This window comes from Gopherus evgoodei, chromosome 10 (genome assembly GCF_007399415.2).
Source record: "Gopherus evgoodei ecotype Sinaloan lineage chromosome 10, rGopEvg1_v1.p, whole genome shotgun sequence".
In the NCBI taxonomy this organism is placed as follows: Eukaryota; Metazoa; Chordata; order Testudines; family Testudinidae; genus Gopherus; species Gopherus evgoodei.
In genome coordinates this window covers 1,352,614-1,367,199 of record NC_044331.1, presented here as the reverse complement: position 1 = coordinate 1,367,199, position 14,586 = coordinate 1,352,614, and the positions used below count along the sequence as shown (strand labels likewise).

At 48.0% G+C, this 14,586-nt stretch overlaps 1 protein-coding gene across 1 annotated transcript in view; it reads left to right on the top strand.

The window, feature by feature from the left end:
- Nucleotides 1–527: 527 nt before the first annotated feature.
- Nucleotides 528–14,586, top strand: part of ZNF710 (zinc finger protein 710) — a 47,936-nt gene continuing 33,877 nt past the window's right edge. Inside the window, exon 1 of the mRNA XM_030577613.1 lies at nucleotides 528–610. The gene's annotated coding sequence lies outside the window, so the exon portion shown is untranslated. The remainder of the gene's footprint in view (nucleotides 611–14,586) is intronic.

Here is a 14,586-nt window from a genome sequence, read left to right as displayed (position 1 = left end):
AGAATGAAAAGTTTGGGGGCCTTCAGACTAGCTGAACACAGGCGCAATCCCAGCACTGGGGAGTCGTGGGCTTTCCTGCCCCGGCCGGCTGGGGTGATGTGCGTGGCACTCGTGTGCGGCACTCGTGTGCACTGCGTGTCCCCCACGGGAGCGGTCACTGCCCCGCTGGGAGAGGCGCAGGTGGAGCAGTTCAGCCCCTCGCTGCCGGTGGGAGCCCAGGGCCGGGCTGAGCAGCGGCTCGGGGAACGGACCGATCCCCGCGCTGCTCCCGGGCGCTGTGGGCGAGTGTCGGGGCGGGGGCCGGGCCGATGCCCGCCCCGGCTCTGCACGGAGCCCCCGCTCCGGTCCCTTCCCGTGCGGAGGGGGGACGGGGGCGTGACTTGGTTCGGAAGCGAAACCGCCACCGCCCGCGAGCCGGCAGAGGGGCGGGCGGGGCGAGCCCCGGGCTCGCGGCGAGCCTGCCTGGCGGACCGGCCCGGGAGCCGCTGGGCAGTGGCGCGGAGACAAAAGGGAGCGGAGCCGAGACGCGGCTGCTTTGCATCCCTTCCCGTCAGCCCCGCTCCTCGCTTCCTGCCGCCGGGAGCGGCCCGGAACGGACCCGGAGCCCAGGGTGAGTCCCGGCGCGGGCGGCGCGGCGCTGCCTCGGGCCCGGCTCGGGGCCGCCGACATGGCGCGGGCCGCACGTGGGGCCGCCGCTTCCCTCCCCCCCCCGCCACCGGCAGCGCCCCCGCCCCCGCCCCCGCCCCGCCCCGCCGCCAACTTCCCGGGGCCGAGCCGGGGCCGGGACCTGTTGAGCCCGCGGCCGGGACCCCGCCGGGATCCGGGGCTCCCCCGGGCTGGGACACCCCCGTGGGGCGCCGCGCAGCCCCAGCTCCGTGTCCCCCGATTCCTGCCCAGGCCACGGACCCGGCTCGCTGCCCTCCTGCCTCGCCACCGCCCGGCCCAGGCTCCTGCCCCTGGAGCAAACTTCGGGGACAGAGCCCGCGGTGGGCCCGGCCCGGCCCGGCGCCCGCACTTACCGGGGAGCTGTGCCGAGCCGGGCTCAGCTGCTCCCCGCCCCAGGCGGACCTGCTGGGCTGCGGAAGGAGCCTCCCCTCGGCCTGGGTGCTGGGCTCAGGGCCCCGGTGGACAGCCCGTGTCCGTGCAGGAAGCGCCGTGGGGTAGCCCTGCCTTTACTCCCAGAGAGACTGGCTGCCAGGGCCGCCCGGGGGGCAAGAGGGGCAATTTGCCCCAGGCCCCGAGCTCCGCAGGGGCCCCACGAGAGTTTTTGGGGGCCCCTGGAGCGGGGTCCTTCACTTGCTCCAGGGGGCCCGGAAAACTCTTGCGGGGCCGGGCCCCAGAGCTTCTTCCGCTCCCGGTCTCTGCCGGCGGGGGGCACTTCTGCTCCAGGGGGAAGGACCCCCGCCATCGCATTACCGCCCAAGCGGGACCTGCCTCCGAAGTGCAACCCGGTCTTCGGCGGCGGGAGGCCCTTCCGTTCCGGGACCCACCGCCGAAGTGCCCCGAAGACCCACGGCCGGGATCCCCCACCACCGAATTACCGCCCAAGCGGGACCTGCCTCCGAAGTGCAACCCGGTCTGCGGCGGGGGGCCCTTCCGTTCCGGGACCCACCGCCGAAGTGCCCCGAAGACCCACGGCCGGGATCCCCCGCCATCGCATTACCGCCCAAGTGGGACCTGCCTCCGAAGTGCAACCCGGTCTGCGGCGGGGGGCCCTTCCGTTCCGGGACCCACCGCCGAAGTGCCCCGAAGACCCACGGCCGGGATCCCCCGCCATCGCATTACCGCCCAAGCGGGACCTGCCTCCGAAGTGCAACCCGGTCTTCGGCGGGAATTCAGCGGTGGGGGGCCCTTCCGTTCCGGGACCCACCGTCAAAGTGCCCCGAAGACCCACGGCGGGGATCCCCCGCCACCGAATTACCGCCGAAGAGCGGGCTGCACTTCGGCAGCAGGTCCCGCTTCGGCGGTAATTCGCCAGCGGAGGGCCCCGCCGCGGGTCTTCGGGGCACTTCGGCAGCAGGTCCCGGAACGGAAGGGCCCCCCCACCGCCCAACAGGGCCGGCTCTAGAATTTCGCCGCAGGGGGGCACCCTGCCGCTTGCCGGTCCCGCCGCTCCGGTGGACCTCCCGCAGGCATGGCTGCGGATGCTCCACCGGAGCCGCCTGCCGCCGATGGCCCCAGGCCCCCGGAATCCTCTGGGCGGCCCTGCTGGCTGCGGGGCCTTCCTTCTCAGCAGGGTGCACTGTGCTTTTGTGGGGGGCCTGAGAGTAGCTGATGGGACCATTCTGGGCTAAGGAAGGGTTAGACTCAACTGAGAGAAGGGAAAAGAATTTCATCACTAGCTTGGTGTTATATAAAAGTACCTATGATCATAGTAGTTAGAGATGGGATGAGCCTGGCTGAATAGGTTGTGTTCCCCTAATGCAAATATTTGAGGTTTAGGACCCACTCTCACCTGCCCTCTTTTATCTACACCTCTTATACAGCAGACAGATCTCACCTGCCTTCTGGAAGAATTCAGAAAAAAATCTAGTTTCACAACAGCTTTGTTCATGAGAGCTCTGGTCTGACTGGTAACCACCTTCTTTTGTGACTCTCTCCTTTGAAAAATATTGCATGTGGTGAGGAGCTTTCCCTGCTTACAATCATCTCTAATCAATCTACAGAATACAATATGAATAGACTTTATTTAAACACATTGTGTTGCAAGAAGGGAGGGATGGTCAAGGCAGAAGATGCAGTTCTGAGAGGTTAAAACTCCTTAAAATATAAAAAAAACACTGGAAACGCAAAAAGTAGAGAAGGCTGGTTAGTCTTTAGGCTTCAGTCAGAAAGGACCAGTTGTTTGTGGCATAGATGATTTAAGTTTATTTGCTCCAAGGCCTCACACTAAGGATTAAACTTTTAGCAGAATTGATTTTAAACACCATTATACAATGGTTTTGGTGGACTCTGTTTAAACATGGATTGTCTGGCCAATGTGGATCAGGCATAACCATTTAAAAACTGCATTCTAGGTTAGTTGGAGCCCTAAGAAATTTAATATCCCCAGATGAACTCTGGAAAGGTTGTGGATAAGAGCTTGTTTTAACATTTCCTGGGGATCTGTTGAAAGTAACCCAATTTTGGCAGCAAACCAAGGGCCAAATTTTAATTATGGTTTAGACTTTCCCTTCATTCATGAAACATTCCTATTGGAGTCTTTCCTCAAATTCTTTTGATCAAACAATATATGGAGCTGTATTTGCACTTGATTATGGCAATGAAAATCCTTCTGGCAAAGAAATGGAATGCCCCTCTCTCCATTCTAGAGGAATGATTTAAACAACAACAAGAGTGAAGAATACCCTTCCAATGGAAAAACTCACAACTGCAGGCTAAATACATATGGCCATCTTGCAACATGGTTCTCATTTTATGAATATGCTAGACTGATAGGCTCCATAAATACAGATAACACATTCTTTCCATATACAAGGTTAAAGAAAAATAGATAACTTCACTATTATTACAAACTGTATGCAAGTAAAATTGTTTCTTCACCAAATAGGACTGCTTTTTGCCTTGCTTGTGTTGTGTTTAATCATTTCGATGTAGTTTTAGTTTTATTAGACTAAAAAGTATAAAGGGATTGTGATTTGTAAACCAGTTTAGTAAATACCCCTCAGAGACAGGCTGAATGAGATTGTCAGAAGCATTGTGTTAATGAATAGGCAATGGACTATTTGTGCATGAGCTACGGTGATTATTTCAGGACATTTGCCGCTAAGCGAGACAAACGTTCCATATGTTGATAAATGTGATTTATTTTTTCATATAAATTTTATATTGAGACTTAGACCCCAGTTCAGAAAGGTCCTTTAACACGCCTAACTTTAGCACAGTCCTGTTACCGTCAGTTGAACTAATCATATGCTTAAAGTTAGGCAGGTGTTTAAGTCCCTTGTCAAATTGGGACCATAATAAAAAGAACCGGCTAGTGTAGGTGGGTGGTGAGTTGCCATTATTACTCCTGACTGAGTAGGAATTGTGCGTACTCTACTGTTCTTGCTACTCCATCTGCCTCTTCCTGCTCCCCAACCCAGTTGTTCTGCTGGTCCACTTGCTATGTCTTGGCTTTTAGACTGGATGCTCTTTCAGAGAAGGACTGTAATTTTCTACATATTTGTTCAGTGCATGATGTCACAGCTCAGGGCAGCTGCACCTGTATTCCTCCTCCACAGTCCAGCAAAGATGCCCACTTCTAGGCTTTTGGCTCCCCAGCTGTCACCTCTCTTGCATGGAGACTCGTGTGTGTCTCCCTCCTGACATGTTTTTTTCCAGGGTGCACGGTTGCCTACCTACACTGTTAGGCAGCTTAGCTTGCTGGGAATAAGCTGGCCGGCATCTGCACTTTGCTGTGCTGTAGTAGTGTTTTAGTGAAGACCTACTGTGCTGATGGGAGAGCTTCTCCCAGCAGCACAGCTAACTCACCTCCCTGCAAGGTGGTAGCTATGTCAACAGGAGCAACTCTTCCATAGACACAGCAGGGTATGACTGTCACTCGGGGTGTGCTTTGTTTACACCCCAAGTGAAGTAGTTATACTGATAATGGCCTTCATTACAACAAGCGTGGTGAAAGCATTACAGAGAAAACATTAAAACAATAAAGGGGCCTACGCGCATGCTCATAAGCTCCCCAGAGATCACCCCAACTCCATCAGGGGCTCTGTTAGGAGTCAGTCCTTCAAACCCCACCAGGAGGTTTTTCTGTGGTGTCAAGTTCATAGCAGATTCTTTTAGCACAAGCATGCTTGTGCATTGGTTAGTCTTTCCTTTATGCAGTTTAGGCCTTTGATGTTCAGATTCCAGGAACAGGAAATCAGCAGACAGTGATTCCTTCTTCAGGGCGTAGCTACCAAAGACTCTGTTGCTGGGTTTTTTGCATAATCAGAGGTGAGAAATTTGCAATCATCTCCCCATAGGGATTTCCCAGGCAAACCATTGACACTGTTTGTTCAAAATCCCATTCTTCTCTGGCCCGTTGTTCAATATAGTCCTTTGAAGTTCATAATATTTCCCAGGGCTCACAATAATACAGAACCTTTGCATTTAATACAGTGAACTCCAAAGATGATTAAACTTAATCCCTTTTTTTCAAGGATATTGCAGGAAATTGCCATATCTGTCACATCTAGTATAATGGGGGCCTGACCTGCTTGGCCTGTAGGTTCTACTGCAATATAAATAAACCTTCTAAAAGATCTAGTTTGTCTCTCTTTTGGATACACATTTTTATATAACTGCTGCTGTGCTTTTTATTTGTCTTGTTTGAGGTGGAGGCCCAAGGGCCTGGCTGCTGCACAGCATTCCATCCTAGAGGGCATGTCGGGGGTGTTCCCTTCATTTCAGGCTATGGATTTGGGGCAGACAGTGTATTCCAAGTGGGGCTTATAGAGCTTTGACCTTTTCTTTTTTATTCTGATCTACCACATTCCCTCCTTTAACTCTAATTAGCTGCACTCTGCGCTCTCTCCCCTTCCCCAAACCAATTGTGATGGGCACAGTGATTAGACTGTAATAAGTTGGCCTGATTCAGTCTGTCCCATTTTTAGATACTTTTCCCCCAAACAGAAGCTTATTTTAAAGGTGTCATATTCTTGTCTTCCCTAATTTTGACGGAGGTTAGCTTGGAGACCAAGAGCACTGGAGTTTGAGGTTTCTCAGCCTTTGTCAGAGAGTAGTGTTGAATCTTCAGTAAGGAGAACTTTGCTCCCAAATGTGTCAGTCAAAATAAGCTGAGCTAAAATAAGTGTTAAAAACCAAAGTTTAAAAAAAATTCTAACTAAAAATCCATTTCCTCCTTAACTGTTCAGGTTTCACTTCCTTAGCACTTGTGATACTGTCATCCTTTGTTTTCTCAACTTTTCTATAGGGTGTCCCAGGCCAAACAGAGGAGACAACCTCCATTTCTGCTGGAGGGAAAGAACAGCAGGAGGGGAAAAAACCTTTTTTTAAATATCTGCCCTTCTCAACCTCTGAAGATTGTAAAGAAGCTCCCCTTCTCCCCTGACCATAATCCACACACCTTGTCCTCCCACCCCTCTTTTCAGGCCACCTCTGGTCTTACCATAGAGACAGGGCTGGCTCCAGGGTTTTTGCCGCCCCAAGCGGAGGGGGAGAGGGGAGGGGTCATGATCGGCAGCAGCTCCACTGCGCCACTTTCTTCTTCAGGGGCAGTTTGGCGGGTGGTCCTTCCCTCTGAGAGGGACCGCGGGACCCGCCTCCGAATTGCTGCCAAAGAGCCCAGCGTGCCGCCCCAAGCACCTGCTTGCTGAGCTGGTGCCTGGAGCCGGCCCTGTGTAGAGAGGCTAAAGTAGAGGAACAGTGTCTGAAATGTTCTCCAGTGTAGGGGAAGAAAAGAGCCCGTCGGAAGTTCACCTGGGTTCTTGGAAAAACTTTTTCCTGGTAACAAAGATGAAGTGCTCTGAGAGGCTGAGGTGACTGAAGTAGTAGTGCTGGAGCAAACTGATCATTTAAAATGCAGTAAGTCACCAGGCCCAGATGGTCCATCCATGGGCTCTGAAGGAACATAACTAGGAAGTACAGTAACTCCTCACTTAAAGTTGCAATTTTCAGGAACAGAACTACAACTTTAAGTGAAACGATGTTAAATGAATCCAATTTTCTCATAAGATTTAATGTAAATGCTGGGGGTTAGGTGCCAAGGACATTTTTGGGGGCAGACAAAAGGCGTTCTGTATGGTAGTGTACTGTACTGTGGTTGGAAAGTGTCCCTGGCTTACCTCACACAGGCACAGCCTGCTGCAGGCAAGGACGCTAGGAAGCAGCGCACCGGCAGCAGCTTCCCCGGAGAAGAACGGGTGCTGACTGTGCCAGGGAATGCTCCAGGTCCATCTCTTCCCACCCCCCTCCACCTCTCCAGAGCACGCTGCATCCCTGCTTCCTCCCCTCTCCCCCCAAGTCCTAATCTCCGCCATTTGGCAGTGGGGGAAGTGCTGGGAGGGATGGGGAGGAGGCAGAGGAGAGGAACTTATGCAATGCTCCCTTGTAAAGTCGCTGCTCTTCCACAGAATCTTACAAACAGTGGACAGAGCAGGCAGCCAGACGATGTTATAAGGGAGCATTGCACGACTTTAAACGAGCATGTTCCCTAATTGAGCAGCGACGTAACTTTGAAACAGTGTTAAGCGGGAGGATGTTAAATGAGGAGTTACTGTAGTAGAAGTAGCTGCCAACAAAATTATGCATCTTTAATTTAAAAACAGCCACTGTTCCAGAGAATTGGAAGGAAGCAAATATTGCACCCGTAATTTTTAAAAGGCTGTAGGAGAAATCTGGGGAATTATAGATCTATAAGCCTTACATCAGCACCTGGCAAATTAGTTAATTGCCAATTCAACCAAACACCTGGAAGATCATGATCTGATAGGGTCTAACCAGCATGTATTCCACAAAGGAAAATTGTCTCACTAATCTCTTAGAATTCTTTGAACATGTCAAGAAAGTAGTGGATGAAGGAGAACTAGTTAACACACTATATTTAGATTTCCAAAGGGCCTCTGAGAAGTCCCCACGCAAGAGACTGAAGACGTTGTCATGGGGTAAGAGACAAAGTTGTCATGGATCAAAAAATGGCTAGGAGACAGAAAGCAACAAGTAGGATTAAATGGTCAGTTTTCATCATGGCCAAAGGTTAAGGTTCTGTGCTAGGTCCTTTGTTCAATATGTTTGTTTAGTATCTGGAAAGGTGGGGTGCAGTGAAGTGACAGAACCGATAGGGTACACAAAGTTATAATTAGGACCAGAGAGGATTGTGAGGAACTAGAGTGAGACCTATACAAGCTAGAGGAGTGGGCAGCATGATTGCAAATGAAATTTAATTTTGATAAATGAGAAATAATGCACATTGGAGAGAGAGCTTAAACTTTTCTTCACCTTACAAGTTCCTAAATTAACTGTATCAACCTAAGGGTATGGCTACACTTGCAGCTGTACAGCGCTGCTGCGGGAGCGTTGCCGCGGCAGTGCTTTGAAGTGCGAGTGTGGTCGCAGCAGGTACTCCACCTTCCCGTGGGAATTAGCTTGCAGTGCTGGGAGCCGTGCTCCCAGCGCTGGGGCACTGTTTACACTGACGCTGTACAGCGCTGGAACTTGCTGTGCTCAGGGGGGTGTTTTTTCACACCCCTGAGCGAGAAAGTTGCAGCGCTATAAAGCACCAGTGTAGCCAAGGCCTAAGAAAGTGACGTGGATGTCATTGTAGACCGCTCAATAAAAACCTCTGTGCAATTTGCATTTATAGTCAAAAAACTAACACAGTGTTGGTGTGCATAGGAAATAGCATAGAAAATAATACTAAAAATATCATAATGCCTTTATATATATCTCCAGTTGCATCTGGATACTCTGCTGCGTTGGTCACTCCATCTAACATAGGATATTGCAGAAGTAGAGGGGCTTCAGAGAAGAGCAACTGGAATGATCAGAGGCCTGGGGAAAGCTCTCATTAAGAGAGATTGAAAGGAAGATGGAGACAGTCAATGAAATTAAAATGTGGGAAATTCACAACCGATAAAAAGAAATACTTTTTCACACGGTGTGTGATTAAACTGTGGAACTAAATGCCATAGGAAGTCATTGAGGCCAAGAATTTAAAAAGGTGATTGAACATTGGCATGAATATCCAGAGTTGTCATAACTCCTATCCCTTCCCAAATGTTTGACATTAAACCTTATTCATCAAGACTTAAGCCAATCTCTAACTATTACAGATCAGAATGAGACCTTTTTAGGGGGAATGGAGGGGTGGGCGGGCAGGCAGGCATCTGTCTGCTGCAGGGTTCTTGCACTGTCCTCTGAAATATCTGATTCTAGTTACTCTGAGATAGGATACTGAACTAGGTGGACCTCAGGTCTGATCTAGTCTGCAATTCCTGTCTTTCTGTGAAACTCTGCCATTCTGGATTTGAGGTGGAGAGCTCTTTGAGCTAAACGGTGTTCCTGGGTTTGCAGGGGGAGTTTATGCTTCAAAGGAAACGTGGGCAGCTCCAAAAACCTAGAATAAGCATATGTGTTGTAGGAAATGGATTGTGACAAGCAAAACCAGATATGTGATCTGCAGTGGTCCATTACTTAGGGCTGAGATTCTCAATCAGAGAAAGATAACTTCATAGATGTAACATACTTAGACTTTTGCAAGGTGTTTGACTTTGTAACTCAAGATGTTCTGATTTAAAAAAAATAGCATTCAGTATCAGTAATGCATTTGTTAAATAGATTGACTATCAAGCAGTTGCCAATGGGGAGCCATCAGGGGGTGTTTCTAGTGAGGTTGCGTCGGAGTTGGTACTAAGCCTGATGATGTTCAACATTTTCATCAATGATCTGAAAGTAAATATAAAATCACTGCGAAAAAATGTGTGGATGATGCATAGAATGATAGTGTGGTAAATAACGAGGACTAGGCAGTTCTAGAGCTTGATAAGCTAGGCCCATTCAAACAAAATGTGTGTTAATAAAGCCAAACGCAAAGTTATCCATCCAGGAACACAGAATGCCAGGCATACCTACAGAATGGGGGACTGTGTCCTGGAGAGCGGTAACTCTAGAAAGGTTTTAAGGGACAGAGTAGACGAGCAACCTAACGTGATCTCCTAGTGATGCTGTGGCAAAAAGGGCTAATGCAAGCCTTGACTATGTGACATGGGGAGAAAGGATGAGAAGGAAGGTAATGTTTATCTCTGTAGATGGAACTAGTGAGACCAATCCTGGTCCAGCTCTGGTGTCCACATTTTTAAAGGATGTTGGAAAAATTGGAGAGGGTGCAGAGAGGAGCCAGAAAGATGATTTGAGTGTTGGAAGAAATGCCTTTCAGTGAGAGACTTAACGAGCTCCATCTGTTTAATTCATCAAAAAGAAGACTGTGTGGGGTCTTGTCAGAGGGTCCAACCAAGGCCAGCAGAATTGTCTGCTTTTTTTTTTAATGGGTAATTTTCATGCACCAAAATCATGGTGTCTCCAAGTTTGGATAAATATCAAGGCCCAGCCTATGGCATTCAGAAACCAGGCAGGCTTGAAGTCCACTTGCAGTTTGTATTCATAGGTGATGTATTGAGCGACAGGGAGAAAGGAGTGATAGAATTACAGAAGAATAAATGCTTGTTCTAAATTTATCTTTCCTGTTTCTTGGTAGCAAATGTTTGTGTGTATGTGCTGCAAGGCTCCAGACAGTTTCCCCCTTTGCCATTTTTCCTTTCTACTGACTGACATTTACTGCTTGTCTGTATTTTCCTTCATTTCATAGACTCTCTCTCCCCTATCTCTTTTTCTTTTTATATATATTTTTTTCCTGAGCCCTCCCTTTGTTTCCTTCCTTTTGTCCTTTGTTTCTCCTAACATCCTGTCTACTGACCAGTGGCCCAGCACCCTATTCATCCAGGAAGACACATGAGTGAAAAGCCTGGGTTTATTCCCTGGCCATTCAGTGGTGAAATGGTGGCGGTGCTGGAAATTGTGGGGGAGCAGTGTCCCCTGCAGAGAGCCAACATACCAGCTGCTCTGTGGATTTTTTTCTAAATCTTGAGATTAAGAACGTTTCAGTTTCTGTGAGCTTCCAGCTAATAGCCCTGGAAATGAAAGGAGCAAGCTGGAGGAGGGCATTTGGCTGTCTTCCCTTGGGGAGGGCTCTGTTTGAAATGTGATGCTCTGGGTTTCTCTCTTTCTCTCAAAGGGCTGGTCCAGACTAGGGGGGGGGGGAAATCGATCTTAGATACGCAACTTCAGCTACGTGAATAACGTAGCTGAAGTCGAATATCTAAGATCGGATTACTCACCCGTCCACACCGCGCGGGATCGATGTCCGCGGCTCCCCCTGTCGATTCCGGAACTCTGTTGGGGTTGATGGAGTTCCGGAATCAATATAAGCGCGCTCGGGGATCAATATATCGCGTCGACGCGATATATCGATCCCCGAGCAATCGATTTTAACCCGCCGATACGGCGGGTAGTCTGGACGTACCCAAAGAGTAAAAGACAGATGCTAGCTCTTCCCTAACTTGCTGTCTCTGATACTTTCTCTCTAGTTTCCTTTTCCCCCATCTTTCCAGCACAATTTCATTAAGCCTCTATTGTAGCTGTCCCATTTTCAGTACAGACGTGTCCACAATTTAATGTTCTGGAATTATTCTGAGTAGAAAGTTAGGCACACTAGTTCAGCACAGCAAAGCTGTCTCCTCTGTCGTGGGCAGAGGTTTTCTCTTCTTCTTCCTAGACCGCCTCAGGGATCTCGTTAGGGAGACACCAATGTGCTGTGCAGATTTCCAGGATGGGTTCTAGCTAAGTAGTTGCCTTTCGTGGAAGTGCTGATTGTAATTTGCATGACGATGGATTGTGGGTAGTTGTTTATAGTTTCCAGTCAGAATAAGCAAAGATTATTTAACTCTTACTGTGATCCCTGATTGAAGCCTTTCCACTTTTGAGCTTTCTTACTTTCTACCACTTGAAAGGGGTTAATTTTAAAAGATGAGTGCCAATATATTGTGGTGCGATGCAAACCACTTGATCTGAAATGGGTAACGGTTATTGTCAGGAATGGATTGACTAGTGCCCGCCTTATTTGTTCTGCTGTTCTTCAGTTTAGAAAGTCAATAACATTTTCTCCTTGGCTATGCATTTACTAGATAAGATACCCAATTTTTCAACCCATATTTGAGTTGCACTTTACCGTGTGAGTAGACACAAGGCTAGTAACTGCTAACTCAGTGTAAGAGAAGCAGAACTGGGCCCTCATAGGCATTTGTGGCACTCGAGAGAAATTCCTTTGGAGAAGACAGAATCATAGATGCTAGAATTGAAAGGAAACTCTTGGGTCACAGAATTCAACAAGGAGGGTTGGACTCATTCTGGTCTTTCCCAGTTGTATTCTTTGCTCATTCAGCATGTTTTATAGAACCCAAGTGAGATAATTTTGGAACTCATCAGCTGAAGACAGTAGGTGTTGATTTATGAAAGTGATATTTTTGAGTGGTTGATTTTATTTCATGATTATCAGCAAGGTGCACACACAAGCAAATGATTTCTGCAGTTGGATATTCTTTATATTATTAAGGCCTCCTTCAGTGCCATAGAGAGAGAGGCAGAGATTGACATTTTAAAACCTGAGCACACAGTCGCAGTAATGGTACACATACGGGTCACACGGTTCTTCTAAATTCAGATGATATCAAGAACTGCTCATACTTGGTATCACCACCCTTTACATGTAAACACATATACAGACAAGAGAAACCTTAAAATATTTATAATGTGTTACAGTATATTTGTAACCATTTAAATTAATAATAAAAACAATTTCCCACCTTGAGAGCTGATCCCATGAACCCAAGCCAGCCATTAGATTTTCCATTTCACAAGCCAACATCCTTTCTCTAGAAGCGTTTTCAGAATGTGCTTGGTGTTGGATTGATACTTCACATCCCTTGAGGAGCAAAGCAGTTGTATTCTATAGATTGGTTTGACGTCTCAAGATTTGTAGGCCAAAAATCAGTTATAAAATGCATCCAGGGCAGTTGGCACAGTATTCTGTTCAGATGCACCAGCAGTCAAAGACAGAGAAGATTATGGATTTGTGTATGAAAGGACCCAGTGGCCTCCCTGACCCCCTCTGTGCTGGCCTGTTCAGGGCTAGTGTGGAAGGCCCTTTCGTTCTGTGGCACACGTGGGCTATGAACACTCCGCTCGCTTTGTGACTGCTTCCTCTGTGCCTCTCTCATATACATGGCAACCTTCTGGAGCTTAAGTGGAGTGGAAGTTCTGAGTTTTTCACTCCACTACAGACATCTATTAAATTAGGAAAGTAGAGCCCTTTTCTTTTTCAGGATTCCTACTGTAGCAGACTTAGCTTTTGTCCAAGTCTTATTCTTTGTACTCTTTATTGTCACAGAAAGGACATTGCTCATTCCACTTTAAGAGGTGCATTTCCTGCTTGCTGTTTTTCTGAAGATCCCTTTACTGTAGTGCGACTCATTATAATAACTTGTAACAAAACCCTTGAACTGTGCAAATATTTGGTGTAATTTTGGATTAGACAGTACGTTAGTGATACAATAACATGGAATGACAATGGAGTTGCTGAAGGATGTACTTGTTAAAACCACCTGAACTTGTAACAAACTTGACAGTATTAATGCTGTTATAGACAATACCAAAGGAGTATTCCCACAGTGAACTCTAGGCTCTTCCAGGTATTATGAATTACCTGTGGACTGCAGCTAAATGGAAGCTTTCAAAAAGATTCTAGCTGGTGGCTCACTGAGCCACATGGGTCCAAGAAATATTTGTCATGAGGAGCAGATAGAGCAAGTAAGTTTCAAGTTGGTTCGGAGCAGTGGTAGGAGAAAATTATTCAGATTATTCATTCCCCATAGTCTAATCGTTCTCCCCACTGGGAAGACGGTCAGTTTAAACGTTCCTGTTTGTAATCTGAACTCAGTATGTCTGATTATCTCTTTGGCGATCCCTCTCGAGCTCATCCTCCTTGTGCCTGGGGACAATTTAGACTGAGCTGAGAAGTGTGATTGTGTGCTTCTTGGCTGCCTTGTGTTCCCTTTGGCTGGTAGGTCCTTCTGGAGACACTACTATCATCAGCATGTTTGCCTTAATGGAAGGCCAAATACTGGCTTACTGCATCTCTGGGCATTTGTAGGTGTAAAGACGTGTGGTTTGGCCTTAAATGCAGAAGGTAGAAAGCTCCCACCCGTTACCAAAATGAGTTTCTGAGTTTATAAAGGGAGCTGCTCTGTGATGAGTCTGTTTGCCGGCATCTGTGAAAGGGCCACTGAAGGGTGGAACATCTCTGTTCTTTCCTTTGGCATAATTCCTCCCATAGTGCTTTCATACTGATGTAAATTGGGCCTAATCTTGCAGTCTTTGTGCAGTCAAAATTCCCACGATAGCCAATCAGAGTTTGGACTGCATTAGGACTTTAGGTTCTAGACTATAAAGCATAAGAACATCAGAATAGCCAGACTGGGTCAGACCAAAGGTCCATCTAGCCCAGTATCCTGTCTACCGACAGTGGCCGATGCCAGGTGTCCCAGAGGGAATGAACAGAACAGGGAATCATCAAGTGATCCATCCACTGTCACCCATTCCTGGCTTCTGGCAAACAGAGGCTAGGGATACCATCCTTGCCCATTCTGGCTGATAGCCATTGATGGACCTGTCCTCCGTGAATTTATCTAGTCCTTTTGTGAGCCCTGTTATAGTCTTGGCCTTCACAACATCCTCTGGCAAAGAGTTCCAGAGGTTGACTGCATTGTGTGAAAATATATTTCCTTTTGTTTGTTTTAAACCTGTTGCCTATTAACTTCATTTGGTGGCTCCTAGTTCTTGTTTTATGAGAAGGAGTAAATAACACCTTGTTTACTTTCTCTACATCAGTCATGATTTTATAGACCTCTGTCATATTTCTCCCTCCCCCCCGTCGTCTCTTTTCGAAGCTGAAAAGTCCCAGTCTTATTAATCTATTCTCATATGGCAGCCGTTCCACACCCCTAATCATTTTTGTTGCCTTTTTCTGAACCTTTT